This window comes from Cydia amplana, chromosome 7, assembly GCF_948474715.1.
Source record: "Cydia amplana chromosome 7, ilCydAmpl1.1, whole genome shotgun sequence".
NCBI classification, from domain to species: Eukaryota; Metazoa; Arthropoda; class Insecta; order Lepidoptera; family Tortricidae; genus Cydia; species Cydia amplana.
The window spans coordinates 3,003,401-3,030,631 of record NC_086075.1 but is presented as its reverse complement, the minus strand read 5'-3'; the positions used below and the strand labels follow the sequence as shown (position 1 = coordinate 3,030,631).

The 27,231-nt window shown below is 37.1% G+C and overlaps 1 long non-coding RNA gene across 1 annotated transcript in view; it reads right to left on the bottom strand.

Moving 5' to 3' along the window:
- Positions 1–23,438, bottom strand: part of LOC134649416 (uncharacterized) — a 144,038-nt gene extending 120,600 nt beyond the window's left edge. Inside the window, exon 1 of the long non-coding RNA XR_010096960.1 lies at positions 23,146–23,438. This is a non-coding gene — a long non-coding RNA (uncharacterized LOC134649416). The remainder of the gene's footprint in view (positions 1–23,145) is intronic.
- Between the last annotated feature and the right edge of the window lie 3,793 nt (positions 23,439–27,231).

Here is a 27,231-nt window from a genome sequence, read left to right as displayed (position 1 = left end):
GGCCTTAATTCTACTCGCTAAATAAAATTGATCTAAGTACATTTATTATGGGACCAATCCCAAAAAGCGGAAAAAGTTTTGTCTTTTACACAGAAAACCTCGACATCCGATCAGCCAAAATGTATGAAAAAGCCCATTTTGTTTTCGCTATTTCAGGGTCGGTCCCATAATAAAAGTGGCTCAGTTTCGCGAGTAGAATAGAGCCCTGCATTTAAAGCCCCATGATGGAAGACATCCTGTATAAACGAACAGAAACCTATTTGGGTTTATATCTTGGAAATATAATAATTTTAACTGCCCTCATGGGATTTGTTACTAATTACGTCAAGCCACAGGACAAAAAGGGTAAACATCGTAAAAAATACTCTTTATTAAAATGGCAGGAAAATGCCAGGTTTTACAACTTACCTACTCAAAGTTGGGGTTTAAGGCAGTCGTAAAACGTAACTCAAGGCCGATAAGGAGCTGGTTTCGCTTTCCCAACAGTGTTCGTTACTTTCAAAATAAATAAGTTGCAGTAACCTTTTTTTTACGTTGGGGAAATGCGTTTACGCATGCAGTTAAATTTATTAATAAGTAAGTTGCAGTACCTAGTTAACTTGACAAATGCCCTCAGCTTTTTCTGCATACTTACTCGATTAATACGGCTCTATTAGAACTTTAAGATACGTCAAATATTACTTTTAGATACGATATGGATTGTGTCAAAAGTGACGTTTCTTAAAACAAAAACGTCACTTTTGACACTGACATGTCTAATCCATAATCGTATCTAGACGTAATATTTGATGTAGGGGTTATTCGTCGACCGCCATTTTGGTAACATCGCCTCGTGATTCATTTCTTTGTTTTTGCTTATTAATATTGTTTAAAGTGTAATATTGATAGCGTATTATACAGTAAACTAATGTGGAAGTGTGCAGATAATGAAAAAATAATCATGAAACGCGTTTAACCACCATTCTGGCGTCAACGCCGGGTAGCCCACGCGGGTTCTTGTAAAGTCCAGCTATCGCCTTACAAGAAATGAGAACCCAACTACTTACCGAACAACGTCGTGCTCTAGAGCATTTATTTTGGTATTTCTACCTCTAACCGTGGCTGGCTAGAGCCCTAGAGGCCATAATTTTATACTTTTATACCGTACACTGGCTGAAGTTTTTTACAAATAATATTAATTCGATCCCACGTGGCATCCACTTTGACATTGGCGAAATCATCGACAGTATCGATGGAGCCATATTACCCAAAGATTGATTGATTGACGTAATATTTGATGTAGGTATCTTGTAAGGTAAGTTGGAATCGGGCCGATAGAGAGACAAACAACGGGACTCCAATCGATGTTCGCGGTATAGGTACTTAAGGTCCATACCGCTGGATGTACAGTCGCCATCAGATATATCGGAGCGGCCAAGGTGCTCAAAAATATCTGAGCACGCCACTATTTGTCAAGGCGTTAGAGTGCTTGTTCAGATATTGTGAACACCTTGGCCGCTCCGATATATCGGAGGGCGACTGTACCTTTATGTACATTACCTGGCAATCGCCTACATGTCACTCTTATTATAATACTTGATTAATAAAGTTTTAGAATGTCTGTAGAAAAATATACTTGCTTGTACCTACAGCACCAATTTTCGTCTTTCAAATAAGAAAAATATTAAAAATTTTCGCGTTTTGAATATATATTAACTCACATTATAGACGACTATCGCAAAAAATACTCTATTACCTTTATTTACCGACGTTTCGACACAGGTTTCACTGGTCGTGGTCGCAGCTAACTCACCAGTAGGTATTTAGGTATAATATAAATACTTACCTAAAACAATTGAAGCATAGTGACTGGAAAGACGTAAATTGGCGGTATACAAGTCTTTGTTACATGCCTCTAAATGTAATTTCAGAGCCTTTAAGAATTAACGAGCCGTATGGAAATTATTCAGCACAGTAATTTAGTTTATTGCCAAGTGAATAACAATGTATTTTGTATTTTAGTCCTTTTCAAATAAATACTTTATCTAATTATCAGAGCAATTTATTGATGTATAATGATATTGAATTATTGTGCAGATAAACTTTAATACTAAATAATGTCACAAAATGGTCGCAAAAAATGCAATATTTACTGTAATTTATTTTAGAGAGTCACACGAACCTTGCAGCAGCCATACAATCGAATCGCTTCTGAAATTATCTCCCTGAATTCTAGTTTTCATTGCTCTAGCATTGCATCTCTAGATTGTAATACAAAGAAATTAGAACGAGTAGAAGTTTCAGATGCAAAACGTAGTCGTCAGCAATGCTGCGCTGCATTGCTGTCGCGATTGAAAGGCAACCTTAAATCCACGTCCCAAATATGGGACAAAAACTTAACTTTCATAACGGCAATCTTCAGCCTTCAGGTTTGAAAAGGGGCTGTGTCAAATAAAAGTAGCCGTCATCTTAGAAATGCGTGAATGCGTCCCACTCCCGCGTCCAATTGGGAAAGATCACTTACTACTAGATGGAGCATTATTAATGTTCTAATGTAAAGTAAATATAAAGTATTTTGTGAATACGACCCTCGATTTTTAAGCGTGGTTGTGGTATTTCATAATTTCTTCAGAAATATGATAGATCTTTGACCTTCTAGTAATGCGTGGTCACGTGACTGAAATTCACGCTGAAACTGGTCACACAGTGAAACTGTTCCTTGAGAAGCTTAAGGTGGGAGTTAATTGTTAAGTATAAATTCCGGCGATAATAAAATTTTCCAAGAAGATGTCGGCAATTAAGTCCATCTAAACTAACTATACACCGACTTGAATAGGACAAAGTGCGGTTTTGTCATTATAAACGACATTTCATATAAATTTGACATTAATAGTCACATTTCCATACGTTGTCATTGCAAATGCTATGGAGAGTTAGCTTAATCCAACTCTAAACACTTGTGGAAATGTATTTTGTGTGGTGTCGAACTTTCATAAATGCTGTATCTATAAGATATGATCTTCTAGCCAAAGTAACGCATGGTCACGTGACTTGAATTCACTGGACATGGCCCAATGCGGGCACACGGTGAAAGTGGTCCCTGAGCAGCTTATGGTGTGAGTTAAGTGTTGTGTGATTGAAAAAGCCGGGAAAATTTACCATTTTCCAATAACTTTAACACATTCAGTGCCAGCGACTCATCATCATCATCATCATTATTTATTCATGAACAATATTAATTGTGTATGAAATATAGACTCGCTAGAGGAGTTCACTGTTCGTAGGCGCTTTTCTCTACTTAAGGTTTTTCCCGTGTTATCGGCTACGCTCGTGGCGCGTAGCTCGCGCTGGCACATGAATGTGTTAATGCACCATCAGAAATTTCATTGCTACTAGCAAGTAATATTTATTTTGAGTTATTATTAAATAATTGTATCAAATTGCCTGAAGAGCTTGTCTTGCAAAGCACCTTATTTCGCTATGTTGTCGGGATTTGCTTAATAAATACAACTACATACTTACTAGTTCAATATAGTCATGTACTTAACAATTGCCTTCGCAATTTCAACAGAGCCGCACCCAGACTACAAGTGAATACTCAAGATGATTAAGTAAAGCTTCTCAAGTACGCTATGGTTGCGTCACGCGTGACGTGGTTAATCCACCAGTCAAGGTAATACGTGATCACGTGACTTGAATAATCGTCACGATACACACAGACGCGAGTCTCTATTGTTTCCCAAAAAGGTTTAAGTCGTGTATTGTTTGCCCCCATTTTCGTTAGTCATAATTTATTTGGTTCAGAAACGCGTCACATTTCAGGATTGCCATAAAACAAACCTAACCTAATCTAACCTATCTACTTATAGGATTACCTAACGAAAATCCTGAAAAGTTAACGATTTCAGTTTTATGATAATATCAAATATGACAAACAATACATTATGACTTTAAACTTTATGGGAAACAAAACGTCGTCTGTTAACGCACCTAAATAATTTCACAATGCCATTCACATGCCTAAATACGAAAATGTTTCCTTCTTAGAAATAACCAATGACATAATGACTTTAATCCATATTTTCCAATTCCCAAAATACCAAAACGTTACAACGTATGTTTCATCAAATGCTGAATTTGAAGATGCCATGAAACCAAAGCGGATAAAGTATTTAGGTGTGAAGACACAAATCAAATTATAACCTCTTCCTATAAGTACAATACAATACATAACAAATACTCTTTATTGCACATCTCGATACAGAAAACAATACAATGAATACAGCAACTATAAGAGGAGTAAACAACAGTCGGTCATCGCTAAAAAGCGATCTCTTCCAAACAACCTTTAGCCTCGAAGACCCACCATATAAAGTTTTAAAATTTTTAATTTGAAACTTACTCTATAAGTAAATTAGAATTAATTTAATTTGTTTTAAAAAGCAATGAAACAAAATAAACGCAACTTTATTTGATTCATGAAAGGTTCAAAATAGATTGCATGAATATGTACATTGTAATGTACATTTAGTCTCAGGAGGTTATGTAGCGGAATTTAATAAATTTTATAAATAATCATCTCTAGTACCTATTCATTTAGGCAGTAAATATCCTATACCTAACTCACAAACGGTCAGACCATGTGTAGTGTGCATTATTCTACCTCTGGTCACGCCATCTTACTCACAAAGGGTGTAAAGCTATATGCGCCCCCTGGGTCACTAGCTGTGCTAAAAAGCTTACCCGGGAATGCAGCTTTGATAAAGTAAGGAGCCAAGACAATGGAGGAGACAAATATGAGAATTTGCTTTTGTCTAAACAAAGAAGATTAAAAACTACTCAGGTCGGAATAAAATATTGTAGGTAAAGGTATGTTGCATTAATATTAGTATAAAGATAAAAGATAGTTTACTTATTTAAGTAGGCATATTACAATGCGCTTATGAACGTCAAATCAAGTTACACCGGCTCCAACCCTACACCTCTGCCTCGAGAAGATTTAATTAAATCCGCCCTCAATTGGAGGTGGTTGTATTGCAGATTCCTGTTTGATTTACAGAGTTTATTGTTTCTTTTTAACTTATTAAGACATTTCCGTTTCGTTACTTACTCGTATATTACTTATAAAAAATAATTGTGAATATTTCACTTGTACTCTTAGACTTACAATTACTATAAAGTAATACGAGTGTATCAAGAAGTGTTTCACCGCTCAAAACATGAGGACCTTTTATTTTTACTTCTAAAAATGTTACCTTTATTTATTTATCCACTTTTGTGGGTAACTATGCGCAACTAAACGACTCCACTCACTCAAAAAATGTCTTTTACTTTCATCTAACCGTTGTCATCGTGAAAAAATGTATTCAATAATAAATTGTACCAAAGAAATGCCTCAAAGGCCTCTTTAGACGTAATGTATTCTGTTCAAGGGACGCCCAACAATTTTTGATTATTCTGAGTGAAAGGAATTGATGGTAACTTTGATAGACAGCATGAAATGTGTAGGCGTCGTCGATATGCTTCGTATTCAGCTCACACCCGGCAATACGGGACAAGGAACGCCAATAGACCATACACGGAAAGCCGGCGTACAGTGGCAAGTTTAAAATTATGCCGGTTAATATTTTGTCTGAAAAACATGCATGATCGATACTTACAGAGTGGCCCAACTCGAAGAAGATTTTTACAATGGCATATTGATGATAATTTCTACAAACGTTTTTGTTGGTGTATCAAAGCTAAAGAAGAACATTATTGAAGATTATTATGTTTTGTTTTAGTTAAAATAATAGTAGTTTTAATTTTCACTTACATTTTTATAAAGTAATCAGGTATGAAAATAAAAAATTGTTCAACGTTTTATAGGCGGTTGTAGTAAGATATTACTACAGGTTTGGACAAAAACAGAAAATAATTGGTAAATTATTTCAGTTTTTGTGCAAAAAAATTGGCTTGATACATAGTTTAAATAGTAAAAAAATAGGTATACTGCTTATCTTCTACATATTTTATGCCGCGAGTATCTAAAAATATGTGAGTTATACCGTAAAATTAGCTTAACTTCTGAACCTGGCTCAAACTCAAAGCCTTCCTCGATTGTCTTACATTATGCACGCCAATGAATCTTCTTCTTCTTCTTCTTCCTTGCTCCTTCCCACTTTAAGTGGGGTCGGCTCTCCTAATTATTTTGCGCCACGAGACTCTGTTGAGGGTTGTCGGGTCGGGTAAATCGTTTTTCTTAAGTAATTGGGCCATGCTGGTCCACCATGTTGTCGGCGGGCGTCCCTTGCCTCTCTCTTTCTCCGGCAGGTTCAGAGCTTTCTTGGCAACGTACTCATCGCCTCTCCGCATCACGTGCCCGTACCATCTGAGTCGGTTTTCTGTGAGTTTTTCAGGTATGGGGGCTACCTTGAAGCTGCCGCGAATATACTCGTTTCTGACTTTATCGAGTCGTGTAACCCCTCCGAACCACCTAAGCATCTTCATTTCGGCTGTATGGAGTTTCTGAACGTTGGTTTCTTTGATATGCCAGCATTCCGATCCATATAGTAGCGCTGGTCTAACAGCCATCTTGTAGATCTTTCCTTTAGTTCGAACGGGCATGCGAGTGTCACACAGTACTCCAGACAGCGTGCGCCACTTTTGCCAGCCAACATTTACTCGGTGCGCTACATCTTCCTCTATCTTTCCATCTTCTGAGATAACCGAACCCAGGTACTTGAAATGTGTAACTTTTGGCACCGGTTTCAAGTCGGGATAGCAGACTGTTGATTGTTGGTTTCTGCCAGTGAACCTGCAATGCAAGTGTTCGGTTTTGGTTCGACTGACTTTGAGACCCGCTTGTTCTAGGGCGTTAACCCAGAGATGTAGAGTATCCTGCAGTTCGCTTGCTGTGTTAGCCATGAGTACTATGTCGTCCGCGTACAGGAGATTCATCGGCAATGGGGCTTGGATTTCTTTGGTTATAAGATCCATGATCAGGTTGAAGAGTAGCGGACTAATTGCCGAACCTTGGTGAACTCCTACTCCTACCTCGAACGCTTCGCTGAGGCCTGCTGGGCTTTTCACTTTCGTGAACGAATTGTGATACATATCCTGTACAAGTTGTATGTAAATTTCAGGCAGGTGTTGTGCCCTAAGCGCCTGCCATACAAGTCTACGCGGTACCCGGTCGAATGCTTTTGAATGAATACTATTGAATAATCACTAGATATTATAAAACAAAGTCACTTCCCGCTGTCTGTCCCTATGTATGCTTATATCTTTAAAATTGCGCAACGGACTTTGATGCAGTTTTTTTTGTAGATAGAGTGATTTAAGAGGAAGGTATTGTATAATTTGTTAACCCATGGAAAGCCGGGGCGGGTCGCTATAAATTTATAAAAATCATTCATTTTGTTAATGGGAGTACGTCAATGAGGTTATCTGGGCATTTACACTTAAAAATGTACCATTTACTTTTTTATCGAAAATGCATCAATTTTTGGGTTATTTTTACTCAGGATCACGAGGACTATCGATTTAAAAAAAAAAATCCCAAAAAAAATTCAGTTTTGTAACGCATTTTCACATACATTTTCTATGGACCGTTACAAAATTGACACCCAAAAAAGTATGGAAAACTGGGGACACTTTTTTCTTTGTCTCATTCAATAGTACTCGTGATTCTGAGTCTTAATAACCCAAAAGTTGATGGTTTCTCGAAAAAAAGTAAATGGTATGTACAATTTTTTCTGAAAACCCCCATCTGTGCGTTGCGCCTTAGAACACGTCTCTGACGAATGAGCTCGAAGACATATCGTCAGCATTGACAAACGACTCCGCAGTGACGGACGCACGCACCAGGAATTGTTATATCGTTACTGGCTCATGAGGAGTATTGTACAACCTACCAATTTGTACTTATTACAATGTTATTACTAATAACCTGTGGACCTCACGACAAGCTTAAAAAATTAAAGATTGTAACGGGGTCCCTTTGTTTCCCATAAAGTTTTAAGTCATAATGTATTGTTTGTACTATTATCATTAGTCATAAAACGGAAACCGTTAACTTTTCAGGATTTTCTTAAGACTTAACTTACATTATGACTTAAACTATTTGGGAAACAATAGAGTCCCGATGGTAACATTTTCATTTGATTACTTTGCCACACATGTGGTTAAAATGTAACTATCTCATCAGTTTTTGAACAATCAAGAGAGCCTTTAATAGCAGGTGTGGTGAAAAAAATACTTCCTTCGTTGAGTCATTACCACAGCTAACTCACAAAAGTCTTAAGTGCCATAGTTACTGGCGCTATTTCCGCCATTTTTATTTAAATTAAAAAAATACAGAAAAAGTCTAACTACCGAACTGCTCACAAAATTTCACGAGAATCGAGCGTGGAATACGACCTGCAGAGAAAATCTGGACATACGAAAGCATTTTTGCCCAAGCTGAAACGGAGACCTTCGCTAACGCTCGGTCAATAATATGACTGAGAGATACATAAATTAATTAAAAATATTTATTGGAGAAGTCAGCTATTATATTTATGATGATAAGATAATAGAATGTTGAGAAATTATATATGTACCTACCTATATAGGGTATAAAGGTTAAAAAATGTATTAAGGAGTGACAACCGAATTTAAAACTTTTGAAATATGCAGTGTTACTTTAACAGAATTTTGGCTAAGAAAATACAATGTCCCCAGGCAGCTTAAGATCGATTGTGTGCAGTTTCATTGCAATTTAAACATGTTTGAGTGTACGTTTGGCATTGTGTTCGGTCGGTAGTACATTTGTCATTCCCAATGCCCACGAAGATCAGATTTCAGAGAATCAAAGGCTAAAACAAAACCATCAGTATGAGTAAGTTCTCCAATTATGCATAGACATAGAACATTTTTATTCAATATCACATGAAATTGAGTTGCACATCTAAGGGAGAAATATTCATGAGTGAGCTTTCAGGGAGACCCTTGATATATTATCTCTTAGTCGCTGTTAGTCGGAAACTAAATGGCTTAGGTATTAAAAAAATTAAGATGTTGCACCTGAATACTACTACTTTGACCCTTAGGCTCGGTGCAACGGCGCGTTGTATGAATATCAAAGGAGATATTTTGCTTTATAATCTGATTGCCGGTTTTACTCTGAATAATTGTGTAATTTTACCCCAACCTGCTTTTTTGCTACCACAGCACCGCTAGTTAATCTTCAGAAGCGCGTTTTTTCTTACACCCTGGAATCTTAGTATCGCTCACTATAGGGCTGTGGCATATGAACTTCTAATTATCTCTAGAAAATTTAGTGTGGAACTCCTCAACAAGGCCAGGGTTTTGGAAGGGTCGGCAATGAACTTGTGACATCCCTATTTCTATAACAGCCTCCTGATGTCCGTCTGATAGCCAGTTGCCTATGGTGATTGTCACCGACGCGACGCCGATATAGTTAAGTAAAACTTCTGCTGAAAACTTGTCTGATTCGCCCAAACTCGCGTTGCTTTAGATACGAACGGCCAGGTTGCCTGTTTGCTCGGTGCTGTGGGCTGTAAACCTATTTGCACTTTGACTGAGATGCTGAATTCGATTTCTCGACGACGGAGCGGCTACAGACCATGCTGTATACAGATGTTTTGGCGTGGTTTATAGGACCTACGTATCTATACATTTATTTGGATACCTCAGAATGTTACCTTTGCCTAAGTTCCCACTGTTTGTACCCCTAGTGTAAATTCCATTCGATAGCGTGACGTAACGTACGCGTTTGCGTTAAGTGTCATTTTGAGTTTCCAAAACATATTGTTTGGCGCGCTGTTCAAAATCCCGATGTAGATAGGGATAAGAGCAAATGAAATCAAATCTACTCAATAATAAACTGTAAACATTCCTCTAAAACCATGATTAATATTAACTTATTACTATTCACATGTAATAGTCACCTGAAATAATATGTTACTCTTCGAAGGCCGCAAAAATATGACACGCACATGTAAGTATTTATGAAATATTTCAAAATGTCAATTTTTATTTGTGTCCGTTTTTAACAATCACGTTTGGTTTTAAATACACAGCAGCGCAGACACTCGTTTTAAGTTCATGATTGTAATAGTCACCTGTAATAATATGTTACTCTTCGAAGGCCGCAAAAATATGACACGCTCATCCACAAATAAGATCGTGTTAGATATTTTTGCGGCCTTCGTTGTGTAACATATTATTGCAGGTGACTGTACAGCAGGATCAAAACCTTAACAAAGAATCGGCCACCAACTGTATCTACTAAAGTTAGTGCCTGAACTTCAACATATACCGATTCACGGACCGATATGCAATCCAACTTTGTCTGTGGCACAAATTTGTCCGCCGTGGGACTATTTGATCCGAGACTGACTTTGTTTCATAGTGAATTCCAAATTGGCTGCTGATTGTGCCTGGGACAGCAGAGCGCGGCCTGATTTCGTCCCAATGCTATAAACATATCATTATAACAGAATATTTTGGACTATGGACGGAAGATAGTTAGTCAATAAATATTACTTTAAACTAGCAAAAAGCAGAGCTTTGTAAGGGCTCGCGGAGTTTTTCTACCTAAACGTACCGGACCGCGACTTTGATCCAGTCCGAGGCTTGTTCCATGTTCAATCGAGTGGGTAAGTAATAAGTCCGTTATAAGTGAGAGCAAGAAAGAAATATACCTACTAATTGGCCCCCGGTCGCTGTCCGGTACGCCTGTCTAATACAACTTTTACTTTGTCCATTAAAAACGTGTCCAGACGACAAAATCAAATTGCCAATATCATCCACACGTAATATACAATTTCATAAGCCCTTATTACATCCTACACGGTCGCCCAGTACTTCTTGTAAGGAAGCCAACTGGCTTTTCTTTTCTGGCAATGTTGGGTCAGCGAGCCAATGTCCTTGAATTTATTTATGCGTCCACACCACACAATTGAGCGTAAAACTATCCCGTCTGGACACCTACTGGCGGTAATCATGCTGCTCCGCACATAAACTTATGTATAATTTGCTCTCTTAAGTGCTCATCAAGACGAGTGAGATGACCAAAATAGCGTGTGCCTATGTTGCAACAAACGTGAGTTCTATTAAATACTGCCAGGGTTCAGCTACAGCTATATCGTGAGTATCTCCTAAGTGCTCAAAAAGACGAGTCGGATGACCAAAACAGAGTGAGCCTATATTGTATAAAACCCGAGCTCTACTAGGTACCTACTGCCAGTGTTCAGCATCAGCTACCTTGGGTACTACTCTACCAAGTGATCATCATGACGAGTCGGGTGTCCAAAACAGCGTGTGTCTATGTTGCACCAAACCCGAGTTCCACTAGGTACTGCCCTGCCTCGGGTTTGGTGCAACATAGACACACGCTGTTTTGGACACCCGACTGAACCCTGAACCCTGAACCCTGAACCCTGGTTCAGCATCAGCTCTATCTTGGGTACTACTCTCCTAAGTGCTCATCAAGACGAGTCGGATGTCCAAAACATCGTGTGCCTATATTGCAAACCTGAGTTCCACTAAATACTGCCAGGGTTCAGCTACAGCTCTATTTTGGGTATCTCCCAAGTGCTCAAAAAAAACGAGTCGGATGACCAAAACAGCGTTTGCCTATGGTGCACCAAACCTGACTTCTCATAGGTACTGCCAGGGTTCAGCATCAGCTCTATCTTGGGTATTGCTCTCCCAAGTGCTCATTCTGACGAGTCGGATGTCCAAAACAGCGTGTATCTATGTTGCACCAAACCTGAGTTCCAGTAGGTACAGCCTGGGTTTACCATCAGCTCATCAGCTCTATCTTGGGTACTGCTCTGCCAAATGCCCATCAAGACGTGTCGGATGACTAAAACAGCGTTTGCCTATGTTGCACCAAACCTAAGTTCCACTAGGTACAGTCAGGGTTCAGCATCAGCTCTATCTTGGGTACTACTCTCCTAAGTGCTCATCAAGACGAGTCCGATGACTAAAACAGCGTGTGCATATGTTGTATTAAACCCGAGCTCCACTAGGTATTGCCAGGGTTCAGCATCAGCTATCTTGGGTACTGCTCTACCAAGTTATCAACATGACGAGTCGGATGTCCAACCCAGTGTGTGTCTATGTTGCACCAAACCTGAGTTCCGCTAGGTACAGCCAGGGTTCAGCATCAGCTCTATCGTACTGCTCTCCCAAGTGCTCATCAAGACGTGTCGAATTATAACATGACTGATCAGTTCATCGGCATCACAGAACAGAACATATGAGTAAATTGACCTTCGCAGTGAATATGTCGTAGTCCGATCGTATAATCCGCCGTATTACATTACGGCTAGCCGTTTTCAAAAACAGGAGCGTTTTGAAATGCGGCGGTTCGACGATTAGCCGGATTGTCATTGCGATACGTACTTCAATAAGGCGGCCTACGTGTAGCCGCATCGTATCTAAGTACTATTTAGATTATAGAGTGACCAGTTCTTTCGGTCGCCTACGTAACCGGAGTTTGACAATGTTTGCAATTTAATTTATTTTTACTATGGTCCCACCGCACTACATGTTTCTTTTCCAAAACATTTCCTTCACAACTTAAATAGAAACCGCCCAGAAATAGGAGCCCCGCATTTGCGGGGCTCCTATTTCTGGGCGGTTTGCCCTTCGGGCATCTGAAGCTACCTAACCTAACGAACCTAACCTACTTACCTACCTACGCTTTTTTCCCTAAAGTGTAATGTTTTCACGGACGTCTCACTAAATCAATAGGTAGGTAGGTTAGGTTCGTTAGATAGCTTCAGATGCCCGAAGGGCAAACCGCTCAGAAATGGGAGCCCCGCGAGGCCGGGCTCCATCTAGTTAAGTTGCGAAGGAAATGTTTTTGAAAAGAAACAGTTCGACGAACTCCAGATTTGATGGACACCCCAGCGTTTTTAGGGTTCCGTACCCAAAGAGTAAAAACGGGACCCTATTACTAAGACTCCGCTCCGTCCGTCCGTCCGTCCGTCTGTCACCAGGCTGTATCTCACGAACCGTGATAGCTAGACAGTTGAAATTTTCACAGATGATGTATTTCTGTTGCCGCTATAACAACAAATACTAAAAACAGAATAAAATAAAGATTTAAGTGGGGCTCCCATACAACAAACGTGATTTTTGACTAGGGCTTGCAATTCGAATATTCGAATATTCGAATTTGTCGAATATTCGACCTGTTTTGATATTCGAATATTCGGCCGCTCAGGTTTCGAATATTCGAATATTTTTTATTCCTATAAAAAAATCTATGTCATCCGCTGTAGTTACAGTTTCTGTGTGTTTTACGGGTATTTACAGGGAATGAGGAACGGTAGGTACCCAAATACGAAGGAAATAATATTTTTACTGTATTCCTCTCGATAGACTTCGTGAATACAGTGAAACCTAACTCAATTTAAAAGAAAACGAAATCAAAAAGTATGTTATTTTTACGGTGCGTAAGTTTTAAGTTAAAGGGTCATTCTGTTTATTCAGTACATACGTTAACGCGCTACGTCGCGCAAAAATACGCTACGTTAAGCGAATTTCTGAAGTCTAAACCTTGCCACTTATCGCAATTCTCAAATTTAATCATACCAAACCTGCCCAACTTGGTAATCTAACCATGCACCTTTAGCTGACGAATAATCCACCCAGTACTCAACTAACTTTTTCCCTTAAATATTCCAATATTATATAATTAGCCGACCATTAGGAATAATAACTTGCCAAAACAAATAAAGTCAATAAAGATTCAAAATACAATGAAATTAAAGGCCTTTTTACAGGCCTCTGAGTGGTTACAAGTTAATTTAAATCGGAAAATAATTACCCACTAAAAAAATATCTTACATACCTAGGTGTTTGGATGGTTAAAGTTATATTATTTCACGCAACGACGCATTTATAATAAGTTTTATCTAGAAATATTAAATACGTCTAATTTTGGCGTTTTACTTGTTTTTATAAATGTGGGCATCTTATAAATAGTAGGATGATAAAATCTAGTCAATTAAGTGGATTTCTGCCAAATATCATTAGTTTTAGCAATATGTGTAAAAAGCTTTTGAATAAAACGATAATAAACCGATTTGTCGTTCCTTTTCTTATTTTTTATATATAATATTCGAATAATTATTCGAATATTCGAATACGTCGTCAGAAAAAGTCGAATATTCGAATATCTGAAAGTTTCGAATATTTGCAAGCCCTATTTTTGACCGAAGTTAAGCAACGTCGGGAGGGGTCAGTACTTGGATGGGTGACCGTTTTTTTGCTTGTTTTGCTCTAGTTTTTGTTGATGGTGCGGAACCCTCCGTGCGCGAGTCCGACTCGCACTTGGCCGGTTTTTTTTATTCATAGTTTGTTGTTGTTATGTCAGGCAGCGCCACGAGTGTTAAAAATGGGAACTAAAAACTGTCAAAGCGGCGGCTAATGACTCGCTGTATTACATTACGGCTAGCCGTGTTGAAGAACGTATGGCGCCGAATACATTCCGGCGGATTCTCATTCAGCCGCATTTCAAAACGCCCGTTTTTGAAAACGGCTAGCCGTAATGTAATACGGCGGATTATACGATCCGACTGCCACAAATATACAGCAAGATTATTGTTCCAGTATTCAGAGAAACTTAATTGCTAAATTGGGAATCAAACCGAGCGAAGCGAAATGGGTCTGAATCCAAAAATTTAACCCTTTTTAGGGTTCCGTACCCAAAGGGTAAAAAACGGGACCCTATTACTAAGACTTCGCTGTCCGTCCGTCCATCCGTCCATCCGTCCGACCGTCCGTCCGTCCGTCTGTCACCATGCTGTATCTCATGAACCGCGATAGCTAGACTGTTGAAATTTTCACAAATGATGTATCTCTGTTGCCTCTATAACAACAAATACTAAAAAATAAAATAAAATAAATATTTAAGGGGGGCTCCCATACTACAAACACGATTTTTTTGCTCTATTTTTTATTGATGGTGCGGAACCCTCCGTGCGCGAGTCCGACTCGCACTTGGCCGGTTTTTTTGTATTCATCGTTGTTAACACATAGTACATTGACACGAATTTTAATTCATATTTTTTCTAACAGATGGCGCTAGTAGTCATACAAAGTGTTATTCCTTTATGTTATTTTATTAAGTTGATAAAATGATATTTTTATGTTTGATAACACATCTAGACATGAATTTAAATTACTATGTTAAATTTCAAACCTATAAGTGCGATAGTTTTTCCGTAAAGTGTACCACAAGAATGCATAGTTTGTCGAATAGTGATAGGGCTCGCTTCGCTCGCCCTAATTATCATGTCGGATAAGCCAACAACAACAAGTGCTGGTTGCTAGGCCTACATGAATAAAGTATATTTTGAACTGAATTGAACTAAACTGAATCTTCCTGCCCCAACGGCTATCGGTTGTATAAACAATGTGCCCTTAGCCTGGTAGGTACAAGATGGTGTATTTTTGGATCTTTGTATAATATATATGTATTTAGCTAAGCGAGAACATATTTAAAGTATTCCAATTACATCATTTTCAAACACAATTAACTGAAAGATTACCTTTAAGAGGAATTTCATTAAGTATGCCTCTACCTAAACGATGTTCAGCTTTGAAGAAACATAATAAAAGTAGAACACTCGTGGGTATTTTATTGACAAGGGAGGAATAAATTTATTGTAAATATCCGTTTCTTTTTTAAATTTCCTTGTTTCATATAATGATTTAACTATTCATTTTTGCTTTTGAGTTGTCACTGAGACGTGAGCAGGTACCTACTATAAATGGGAACGCACATGAATTATTTAGAAGATGCCAATCGATTCTACTTTCCGTGAAATTCAAATGTTTCTAATACTCGTAAACAGTAGGTTTACGATCTATTGTACCCCAGAAACTTCAAAAACACGTGTGGTGCGTGCACCGCGAGTAAAAATTAAAAGCGAGCCCATACATAAAGCGCGCAGCCACGTCAAAAATGTATGGAAGACATGTCTTCCATACATTTTTAAGGATTTTTTCGCAACTACTTCATTACATATGGTAATCACGTTACACTTGTCAATTTAACGAACCAACTAAACTCTGTGCGGAAAGAGAAGAGTCGTGAAATGTATAGGGCCCAATACATTCCACGACTCTTCATTCTAGACGTTTAGAAACAAGGAATTTGTATCATCCAAGATATTTAAAAGTCAATCCATTTTCCGTCACTGTCAAAATGATTGATTGTTTAATGTTAACGGCGCGGCGTTCTAAATGTTTTTGTTCTGTCACTAATTTATTAACTTGTCTTGTTTTTGTTAAGAACATGTGGCTGTTTTAAAGGAATTTAATTAATGACATCATCACACAATCATGCAACCGTTTGGTCCTGCAGGTTTATAAAATGCATAACATATTAATTATATTATCATTGCTCTGTACCCATCTACACACCACTTGCACATCTTGCACAATACATCTGTATGGCGTAAACTGCGGAAAGTTCAAAAAAACTTGGAATTTTTCTCTCGGCAATTTCAGGAAAACTTCTTAGGAAATTAAGGAAGTATAAATCTTTTAAAACGGAAAATTTAACACAAAAAATATGAGTAATTTCCGAAAATTTTCAATGTGGGAATTTAGAAAATTTTCAATGTGGGATTTTTGAGAATTTCCGACGGCACTTTTCACTGATCATGCCCAATTCTAGTTATATCTGCATAGCTGCTAATCGAATTATCGATACCAACGCGTATAATAATAAATTGTAGGGAAACGTATACGTAGGTACGTCAAGACAATCTCACAGGTTATTCGGATATTAATCCCTCGGCCTCAGAGATACGGAATCAAATTAGAGAAGCCGGTGCACCTCAGGAAATTAACAACTGGGCTGGAGGAAAACGGATGGATTGTTATTAAACTAATATCACTTCGATGTTTGATTTTGAAACAAATGACTACATACATCTGCGAAGATATTCAAAGGTGTATATGTCTCTCAATCCACATTGGGCCAGCGTGGGGACTATAGTCCAAACCCTCTAGCGCATGAGAGAAAGTCTGTACCCAGCGGTGGCATACTATTTATAACATTAATAATCCAGCCTATGTACGTCCCACCGTTGGGTACAGACTTATTAATAATGTTATGTCTGTGTTTGTGTCTTGTACAATAGTATAACATTAATAATCCAGCCTATGTACGTCCCACCGCTGGGCACAGGCTTTTTCTCATGCGCTAGAGGGTTTGGACTATAGTCCCCACGCTGGCCCAATGTGGATTTAGGGTCTTATACACCTTTGAATATCTTCGCAGATGTAAGTACTTATTAAATGCAGGTTTTCTCATTATGTTTTCATTCACTGAAAAGCTACTGGTGAATATTAAATGATATTCCGTACATGAGCAAAAAAAACTCAGTGGGACGAGCCAGGCTTTGTAAGATTATTGATATTAAGCCATCTGCTTTCCATTCCATTTGCATCCATTTGCATCGGCAAGAGGGATAGTTGGATGGTAAAATCTGCACTTATTTTATTTTATATTCGCATGAAAGATTATGAAATATCACTATATTTCATATGAATTTTAATTAGTGCATTGAGTGAAGACTTATTAGTGTGAATAATGGAAGAATGCATAAAATATGAATAAGTTTGCAAATTCAGATCCTAATAGAGATAAAATGAAATTACAATATGGATACCTTCTAAAAGTATTATTATGGCGATTTTAAATGTGAAGAATAAAACTTAATTAAGTATGTAAGGCGGATTGTAAAAAGATCCATCCATTCGTATTCAAGCATCATTTATGGACAACAACTCGAATACAGGCTTATGTTATAGGGAAGTATTTTACTTTACTCTGAGAGGTAAAAAGTAAGTAAATAATACTGACAATTTTTTCTAAAGGACAAACCCCAAAATCTGCATAAAAACGCTCTTGCTTAAAGAATTTAAGTAGCAAGTAATATACAAAATTGAGTTTGTAATTTTTCGAACGTCATAGATTTTGTTAAGTTGCATCTTTTTTCTTTTCGTCCCGTAATTAATTCAAGTTTTAATCGCCCGCCTAAGAAAGAAACAACAACAAAACGTGCTAACTTTGCTTGTTAAAACAGAACAATTAATGAGATGCTACTGACTAAAGGCTATTCCTAACTCTAGTCCATTACGAACAGCAGACAAACCGTGCACAAGTATGCACTATTTTATTAGTGCACGGTCTCAAATCAACAGTGTGACGGAATTTTCCGACGAGCGGTAACGAGGAAAGTTCAACCGCACGCTTTGGGTATAGGATTCTTTTATAAGAGCTAGCGATGAGAGATTTTACTTGAGAATAACGATTTTCTAAAGTACAATACTATTTTCCTATTCGTAATTTGTTGTTTTTTCGTCCTCGTTTCGTCGTAGTTTAGTGCGCTAAGGTTCTCTCCACTCTGATACGATTTCTTGTCATGCTAATAGTGCCCGTTTAAATCCCTGGCCGGCTATTCTTGCTTGCAAGTATTTTTTACGTTCAGTTTTGATTATTTGACTCCCATTTTTGAAGTGAAAACTTCTTTAGCGGCGCTGTGCACTTTTTGTGATGGGGAAAAAATGTTAAACTCGTAACACGTGACCTGATCGAAAAACTGTTACTTCAATGTCATTGAGTTTTTCTTTATTGATTTAAATGCCATCTAGTGAGTTTCGCTCTAACTGGTATTAATTTAACTCGAGTACTAACAGTGATGTGCTTAGGGGTTTCAAGTAATGCGACGAAATAACGCTAGATGGCGTTAACCTCAATTATACATAGTGCTGCAGACATTTTGCAATAGTGATTGAGTTTTCACTTCTGCCGGCATTCCCTGAGTACAACCCATTGTTTTTTTTTACCCCTTCTAGATGGTGTCGTAGCATGTGCACTAATGCTTGATTGAATGATTCATGAGATTAATTTTAATCTGACAAGGCATCAAGTTGGAAAAACAGATTGTTAGAATTTTTTCCTGACAACAGATCCATCCTAGTATTACAAACACTGAAGACCTATTACGTACGTTAATTGGCTATCTAGGTCTATTACATTATATAGTAAGAGAACCTCTCCACTGCTCTTAATGCACGGTATATGTACATACATATATCCTCTTAACTAGTGTCCGTCGTCCTCAAGGGTATTAATATTCATGAGAGCGTTATGTCGAATGTCATTGGTACCCAGCTTTAGGTGAATTTTCGGACAAATGGCCAAGTTGATATTATAATTTTGTGGACTGCATATCGCATATAACGAGATACGAATAGAAGAGAAATCAGCATAAAGTGTCTATTATAAAGTAAATGCTTTATTTGATTACCTACCTAATTGAAAAAAAAAAATGTCGAACGCAGTAACAAATAGGTTGTATTATTCGTCACAGAAAAGGAACCCACTTCGGTGTAGCTAACTATTATGTACCTACTTATTATATATAGTATAAAATAAATTGCACATTGATAATAATAATTTCCAATTTATTGATATTATTAATTTTGATACTATCATTTAATTATTAGAAATTGATAGCGTTAGCCCATAGGAAAGCAAGTGAAATCCAAAATGTATTTTGAAATGTAGTTACTTTATGATTTTCTTAAGTGTAATAGATATTTTTTGAATAACTACTAGAAAAAATAAGTTTTTTCACTATACCCGCACCATAAGCGGCCCGGAGCCGTGGTAAGCGACACGTCAGTATTTTTTAGCCAGCGGTGTTAAACTATATATTTCTTGGAACGCAAGCTTTTTAAAATTCCCTTTTTATTTGCTGAACATGCGATTGTAAGTCTTTATTTAAATATAGTTGTAATGAGATCTTGAATTTGACAGCTAGATTTTTGCTTGTAAAGATATTTATTTTTTAGAAGGTGTGTTTTTCTATGCTAGCGCAATAAAATTTACGAATCATTTAATCGAGCAAAGTTTTTTTAATACTTATTTTTCTTTTCGTTTGTTTTGCTCGATCACTTGAAAAATCACGTCTATTTCAATGGCCTAATATTTTTATTTCTTAGTAAACTTTCTTGAACATCATATCTAATTTTTGTAACGACAAATAGTATATATTTAGATACCTTATTTGTATAACTAAAAGCCAATACTGCAATTAAAAAGCTTAGATCAATTTTTGAGTCAAACGAAAAACTCGTAGGACTAATTAAGAACGACAGGAAATATTTAACAAAAGCGTTTCCGACGAAAAGTCATCAAGTAAACTCATAAAATAAACAAAAGACAGAACATTAAAAGACAATCCAATTACAAATTTCGGACGGGTCCATGCGAATTTGATTAAATTTCATACTGTCGGTAAGGCATTAAGGTGTAAATTTATATTGGCATAATTGACACGTGACATTTATGGGAGAAGACAGATGCTGGCGTTAGTTAGGTAATTGGTAAGGGATATGGTTGCGAGGATCCTGTTAAAGGTGTGTTGGGATTATGTTTTGGTGGTTTGAATTGAAATAAAATTGAGAAATGGTCCTAATTTAATTTTTGTTTCATTTACTAATTTTAAAGTAACTTTAGTAATATAAGCCTATCAGTCTCAGTTGGTAAATGTTGGTAAATATTTTATTTTATTTTATGTAAGTTTTAACAAAAAAAAGTAATCGTTAAAAAAAATTATCGAGCGAAAGTCAAGAAATCAGGCTTCGAATCCATGAAGTTTCTAGAGAAATCCCTCAAGATTGCTAATCACAGTTTTGGCAACCATATTCACAATTATTTATTAACTAAGACTATTGTGTTTTACAGATAAGTACATGTTTCATGAACCCCGTCCATATCAGTCGATCAACATCATTTTCATCTATCTTCACGTCTTTACCTACCTATACACACACTTACAGTCATCTTAACCAACGAAAGCTAAATCACAGCTCAACTCATGTCTGTTTCGTTATAAAAAGCAATAGAGCCATTAACAGAGCCCCCAGTGGGTGCAATGGAGAGTCTTCGCACTGTTTCAGGACACGGTTATACAACTCTAGTACAGCTAGCTGGTTGCGATGCCGGCTATGGACAAAATGTTTGGCACCTTATTTAGATTACTTAAGGTTTCTACCAAACAATAGCTCAGTAGACTAAATCTGATTCAAGTTTATTACATTTTACTTAATAAGGTACCGTTCTAACGCAGCGTAATACGTAGGCGAACAACACGTGAACGCGAAACGAAGCGATGCGGCGCGGGGTGAATCAATCCTTGGATACCTATACTTAGAAGCGTCCTACGTGGGCGATCTCGTTGCGAACGCGAACGCGGTGGGCCCGCCGCGCCCGCGCCGCGCCGCTTCGCTTCGCTTTCGCGAGATGTTCTCTTACGTAAGACGCAGCATGATGTATACTGCAACAGCGTTACTGTTGCTGACTGCAAAATAAAATAAAAACTTGACAGTGTTTGGCATGGTAGGTACTTATATGTCGCTTCACGAAAGCGAATATCTATGAAAATGTTAACAGTTTCGTACAAATCTCGCGTCAGCTCTAATGGTTTTACTTACCTATCTATAAGCATTGCTAAAGTTTTCCCATAGTTATTTTTGTCCTATGGCACCTCAGAGGTGCAAAGGGCCTTCACAAGCTCGCGCCATGCCTTCCTATCTTCAGCGACCCTTCTGGCCATCATAGTAACTACTAAAATTGAACATAAAAGTTTAAGTTTTAATATTATTTATTTTATTTAATCATTTTATTGTAATTTTATTGCTCTATTTTAAGTCTGTAAATTTTGATTATTTAATTGTAATGACCTGACATATTTTTTAATCGTTGTAATTATTTAATTTTAATATATGTTTTTTAATTTTTTTATCCCTTGCTGACATTGTCTATTTTTTTTTTGTGCTTCAATGTCTTAGATATATGTAACATGTAATAGTCTCATGTAAACTTTTTGGTGATATACTTATACTATAAGTTTATATGAGAATGAAAAAAAAACTATTAAAATTCTTAATATTTTACTAGATGTGAAAATTAGTCCAAATCCACAATCCTTACAGCGACCACACCAAGTCAGAAAGCAGCGACAGTACGAGTCCATTTGTTAAGGGCCCTTGACACCGTAAAGCGAAGCAAACAACTACGTAACCGCCTCGCACAGAGTGTAAGGGTACCGTTACATGTTTAGTGTTTACCATATACTAGGAATCCTCTAGACGGAGTTTAGAGCAATTATTTCATGAAACCGATGCTGCCAAAATTACAGGGGTGCGGGGGACGAGGTGAGCGAGTCCCGTGCCGTGATTGGTCCGTTCAAAGACACGGACGTCACACAAAGACACTTTGACTCGATAATGGAGTAAAACTACCGTATATTTGTGGTAGAGGGGGTAGCGCTACTATGCTCAGTCTAGAGGATGTCTTGTCTGTGGTGTTTACACTCTTCATTCTAAAAGGTAACATACGCGTTCACATTTCAAATAGACATATTATCTTCTTCCAGAACGTTTACGCGCCTCAAAAGCGCATTGTCTGGAAAGTTTTAGGATTAGGGTCCGCGGTTTGTATATTCGTTTTATTAGATTTTAAAAAGTTGTGAACGAAGTTTTGTTGGTTAGGAATGATTTTCGGTTGGGATAGAGTTATATGAGGTTTTGTTTGTGTTTGATACTGAATAGAATTAGGTATTAGGATAAAAGTTATAGACGGGAATGGATATGCCTAACATCAAAGGATGTGGGTTGGATTAAGTAGTTTAATATATAGTAGTTTTGATTGTGTACTAAATCACATACAGTGTGAGCCTGAATAGGCCAACCATCCAATTCTATAGGTACTTTCTAAATGCTGACTTGACATTAATATTAACTATAAACTATTCTAATATTTTATCAATTATTGAAGTCCGTTTCAAAATTGATAAAATCTTAAAATTTTATCTCTTTTACATGAGCAACTGATACATTTGAAGTTGGTGCCAAGACTAATATTTAGTAGGTAACTAATTGAAAGCTCTCTCGCTTCGCTCGTCATCGCACATGTCCTGAAACTGACGTTATAGTACATATATATTTATCTACTACAAAAGTTGTATATTGTCATAATAATAATCTAGTTACTTAACAATATACCAAGAAAAACGTTAATAATTTGTCAAATTTGGTTGTAAAGTAATATAATAATAATAATCTGAGCCTATATACGTCCCACTGCTGGGCACAGGCCTCCTCTCATGCGCGAGAGGGCTTGGGCTATAGTCCCCACGCTAGCCCAATGCGGATTGGGGACTTCACATACACCTTTGAATTTCTTCGCAGATGTATGCAGGTTTCCTCACGATGTTTTCCTTCACCGAAAAGCTAGTGGTAAATATCAAATGATATTTCGTACATAAGTTCCGAAAAACTCATTGGTACGAGCCAGGATTTGAACCCGCGACCTCCAGATTGAAAGTCGGACGTCATATCCACTCGGCCACCACCGCCATTAAAGTAAAGTAAATCATTTGCAAAAAAAAATGATTGACAAGTGAATTTCGGACAACAAAACTTCGGCGAAAAGGCAGAACACCTATGTAAATCAATAAATAACTTTAAACACAGTCGAGTTACAAAATGACCTTACGCTGTGTCTAGTGTAATTTACACATTACAAGTCCTCATGTTAAACCAGTTACATAATTATTATAACTCGATAAGTTATACCAAGTTATACTATGTATATACATGCACAAGAAAGATAAATAAGATCATAGTTCAGACCAAGTTTAAAGAAACACGAGAGCACAAATGTGTCACAAAAGAGCATGATTCTGAAAGACAACACGAAATAAAGTTTCTACAAAGTGAATAACCTAATGTAATGTATAGTGTTACAAAGGCAATGTCTCGACTGTGAGTTCTGCGGGGTTACTATCGATATAGAAACATTAGAACGAGATCTCATCGAGTTGTAAATTATTATAATTTAAAAAAATATTTCAGTGACTTCTTTGTGTTACCTGTTTTCTTATTTTTCTTTTCTTTTCAAAAGGCAGACTATAATATTATTTATGTGTAATAAACACATTAATAATAACAAATTTAAGTAGGTAAGTTATGAATTTATGATATTTTGATAGGTAACGCATTCAGTGACATCACAATGAATCTGCTACGTTTAATGAGTAATTGTAGATATTAAAACAATTGAAAGCTCCAATCTGGGGGCACGGCAGTGCCCCCGCCAAGTCGAGCAAAACAAAGAGGCACGGCCGTACCATCCTTTTCTCGAAGCGATTCAGGCCATTTTCAACGTCCTGTAATTTTGTGCTGGCTGAAGGTTGTGCTAGAACCCTGAATTTTCAGTATATAGGGCTTAACATGCTTAAGATATATTCTCAAAAAACATTAAATTTGAACTAGTAGTTTAAGAATTATTGTACGTCAAAGTTCCTTATTTTCGACACTGACACACTCACTCACTCACTCACTCACTCACTCACTCACCTACGATCATCTTAATTCTAAGGTACTTCTAGTATACCCACAAGCTTCAAATTTTAAACATAAGTAGTTTTCAGCTTATCAAGCCATAGAAAACCTAAAAATATTGCAATATCAGTCACGTTTTAAAGATCTAAGAACTGCATAAGTAAGTTTGTAATCCCATATAAATATATGCTATTACAAAGTTACTGTTGCAGTTCCTACAAATAGTAGGTAAAGGTACACTACGATGTACGATGTGAGTATGAATGAAGATGTGTTTCTTTATGATATGTGTATACATAGTATGGGTATGAGTACTCGAAAAGAAGGACTGCCTACAAAAAGTGATCAGATCCCATCAAAAACATTAACATGTAAAAAGGTGCAAGTCTCGCAATGCTTCTACTACAAAAAAGTTTTGAGATGTACCTAATGTGAAACCAAGTCGGTTATTTTAATCAGTGCCAGGGGGTGTTAAAACTGTATCAAATATATATCTTTAATTTGTAATACATATAATGACTTGGCAATCGCACATAATGCTTTACTTGTACCTTACTCGTAAATATGTGTAATGCTCGAATTGCAATTAGCGCTAGCGTTATGTTCAATTAGAAATATTTTTAATAGGTGACGATGATCCTTATGTCATTATGTAGCCGTGCGATGGCCAAGGAGCGAGGCCAAGTCATTATACGTATTACAAATTAAATATATATATTTCATACAGTTTGAAAACCCCCTGGCACTGATTAAAATAACCGACTTGGTTTCACATTAGGTACATCTCAAAACTTTTTTGTAGTAGAAGCGTTGCGAGACTTGCACCTGTTTACATGTTAATGTTTTTGATGGGTCATAATATATGTGACATAGTTTCTTGTATATCCGTGAATTTCATGTACATGATACAACCCTATATTTTACGCGGAAAGTATTATTGTAGACAGCAAAAGATTAATTTCAAAACGTCTAATATTCATTTTGGTAGACTGGGAAACCATGGTAACGCTTTTTTATATGTAATTTGTTCTCCTTTTGTAGTTGGTGTAAAGTTACTCCGTCCTACTCGGCTTTGATCTCGGAGAACCGTAATTAAATGTGTTTTTGTACAAAGTTTCAACTTTTTTAGGAGGCAATGCTTTAACAACTCCTATATTGTTCGAGTTTAATTAAAACATTATTGGATAAGGTAGCTGGCGTTTAAATATAATAAGGAAGAGGATAAAATATAGGTAAATTAAACGAGTGTCAGTAGATACAGCGTAAAAAGTAAAATTAAAATGCATTATGTAATCTAAGGGTTTCCTATCCAGGCTTTTTGCCACGGCTTGTTTTATTAAACGACCTTGATGTCTTCTATGCAACTTTGTTTCAAAAATTAGAACAACGGATTGAATTTTGAGTTCTTCAGATGTTGATTGAACGTTCTATTACGAAGTTCTCCTTTACCGAAGAATAACTGGCAATGTCACGAAATACGAGGGAGACCTAGGAGGCACTGTTGTTGGGAGACGGTGTTGTGTTATGTGTTGTTGTTGTTGTTGTGTGCTGTGTTGTGTATGTTGTTGTGTGTTGTATTGCGAATTGATAGTGCTAATGGACAACTGGTTCAGCAAAGTACCACAAGGCGTAAGTTTTGCATTCTTATGGATAAAGCGGTAAGTGCATACACAGTGTTGGTTGACATTTAATGTCATATGATGTGATAATGACATTGGTGCAGTATATTTAAGTTCCAATGTAGCCAGAGTTTCCTGCCATCAATATTTCAAAATAAATCGTTATATAAATGCGATAATTTCTAATGAAAATGTAATTTACTATCAGACTAAAAATACTTAACCCTACCAACCTTCAATAGTGATTGCGATTCTGTGCCCAAACAGGTTAAAATACGGTTTAATTTCTTCTACCACTATGTCCCGTAGAAAACAATCACAGCACGAGATAAGGGGCGGGGCACATTAGGCCCGTCATACCCAGGATATCGAATTCCACCGCCGGATGTATAAATCCTGGGTACCCCATCGTAGATTACCCCTAGTCGTAAACCAGAGAGTAGAGCCACCTCATTTTAACACAGATAATATTTTTGATACCTACATTTTAATAATGTAGGAGATATTATCAATATTAACTGACTTAGAAACCAGAAAGTCGTAGAAATAAAACGAATTCAAAAATAGTATTATATTAACTACACGGACACATATAATTTGCAGAAGATTTTTTAACGGACTTTCTTTAAGGATGACTCACGTTAAAGTGGGCCGGGCCAGAGCTTACTTTTCTATGACAGATGACCGGTGATTACGTAGCAACACGTGATAGACTATAGAAAACGAAGCTTTGGAAGCTCCGGCCCGGATACGGCCCGGTATAAAGTGCCGTTTAGTTCCGACTAAATTGAATCAAAAATTTAGGTTAAAACAGTATATTATGTAGGTTTACGTTGACTTGACATTTAATTTTATCTACAAATGCGTTCATCTCGGTCTGCCTCTGCCTCTGCTACCTTTTATTTCTCTGTTATATTATTGTTTTTTATTTTAGATACAAAATATTGATATTTACATAATATGTTCGCCTTCTCTTTCCAATAATTCTTAGCAGATTTATCTCCTCTAGTTTTTTTTTTTCATATATACAAACAGTTAAATTTTGTTAAAAAATTAAACGTAATGAAAAACTTAAAATCTAAAGATGGCTCTGAGGCATAGTACTGAAGATACTGGCAGCATTTCCTCGCTGAATCACAATGCTTATTCGTTGAGCGAGGAAGCTGCCAGCTTTGTGTCCCCGGTGACATCAACCAGC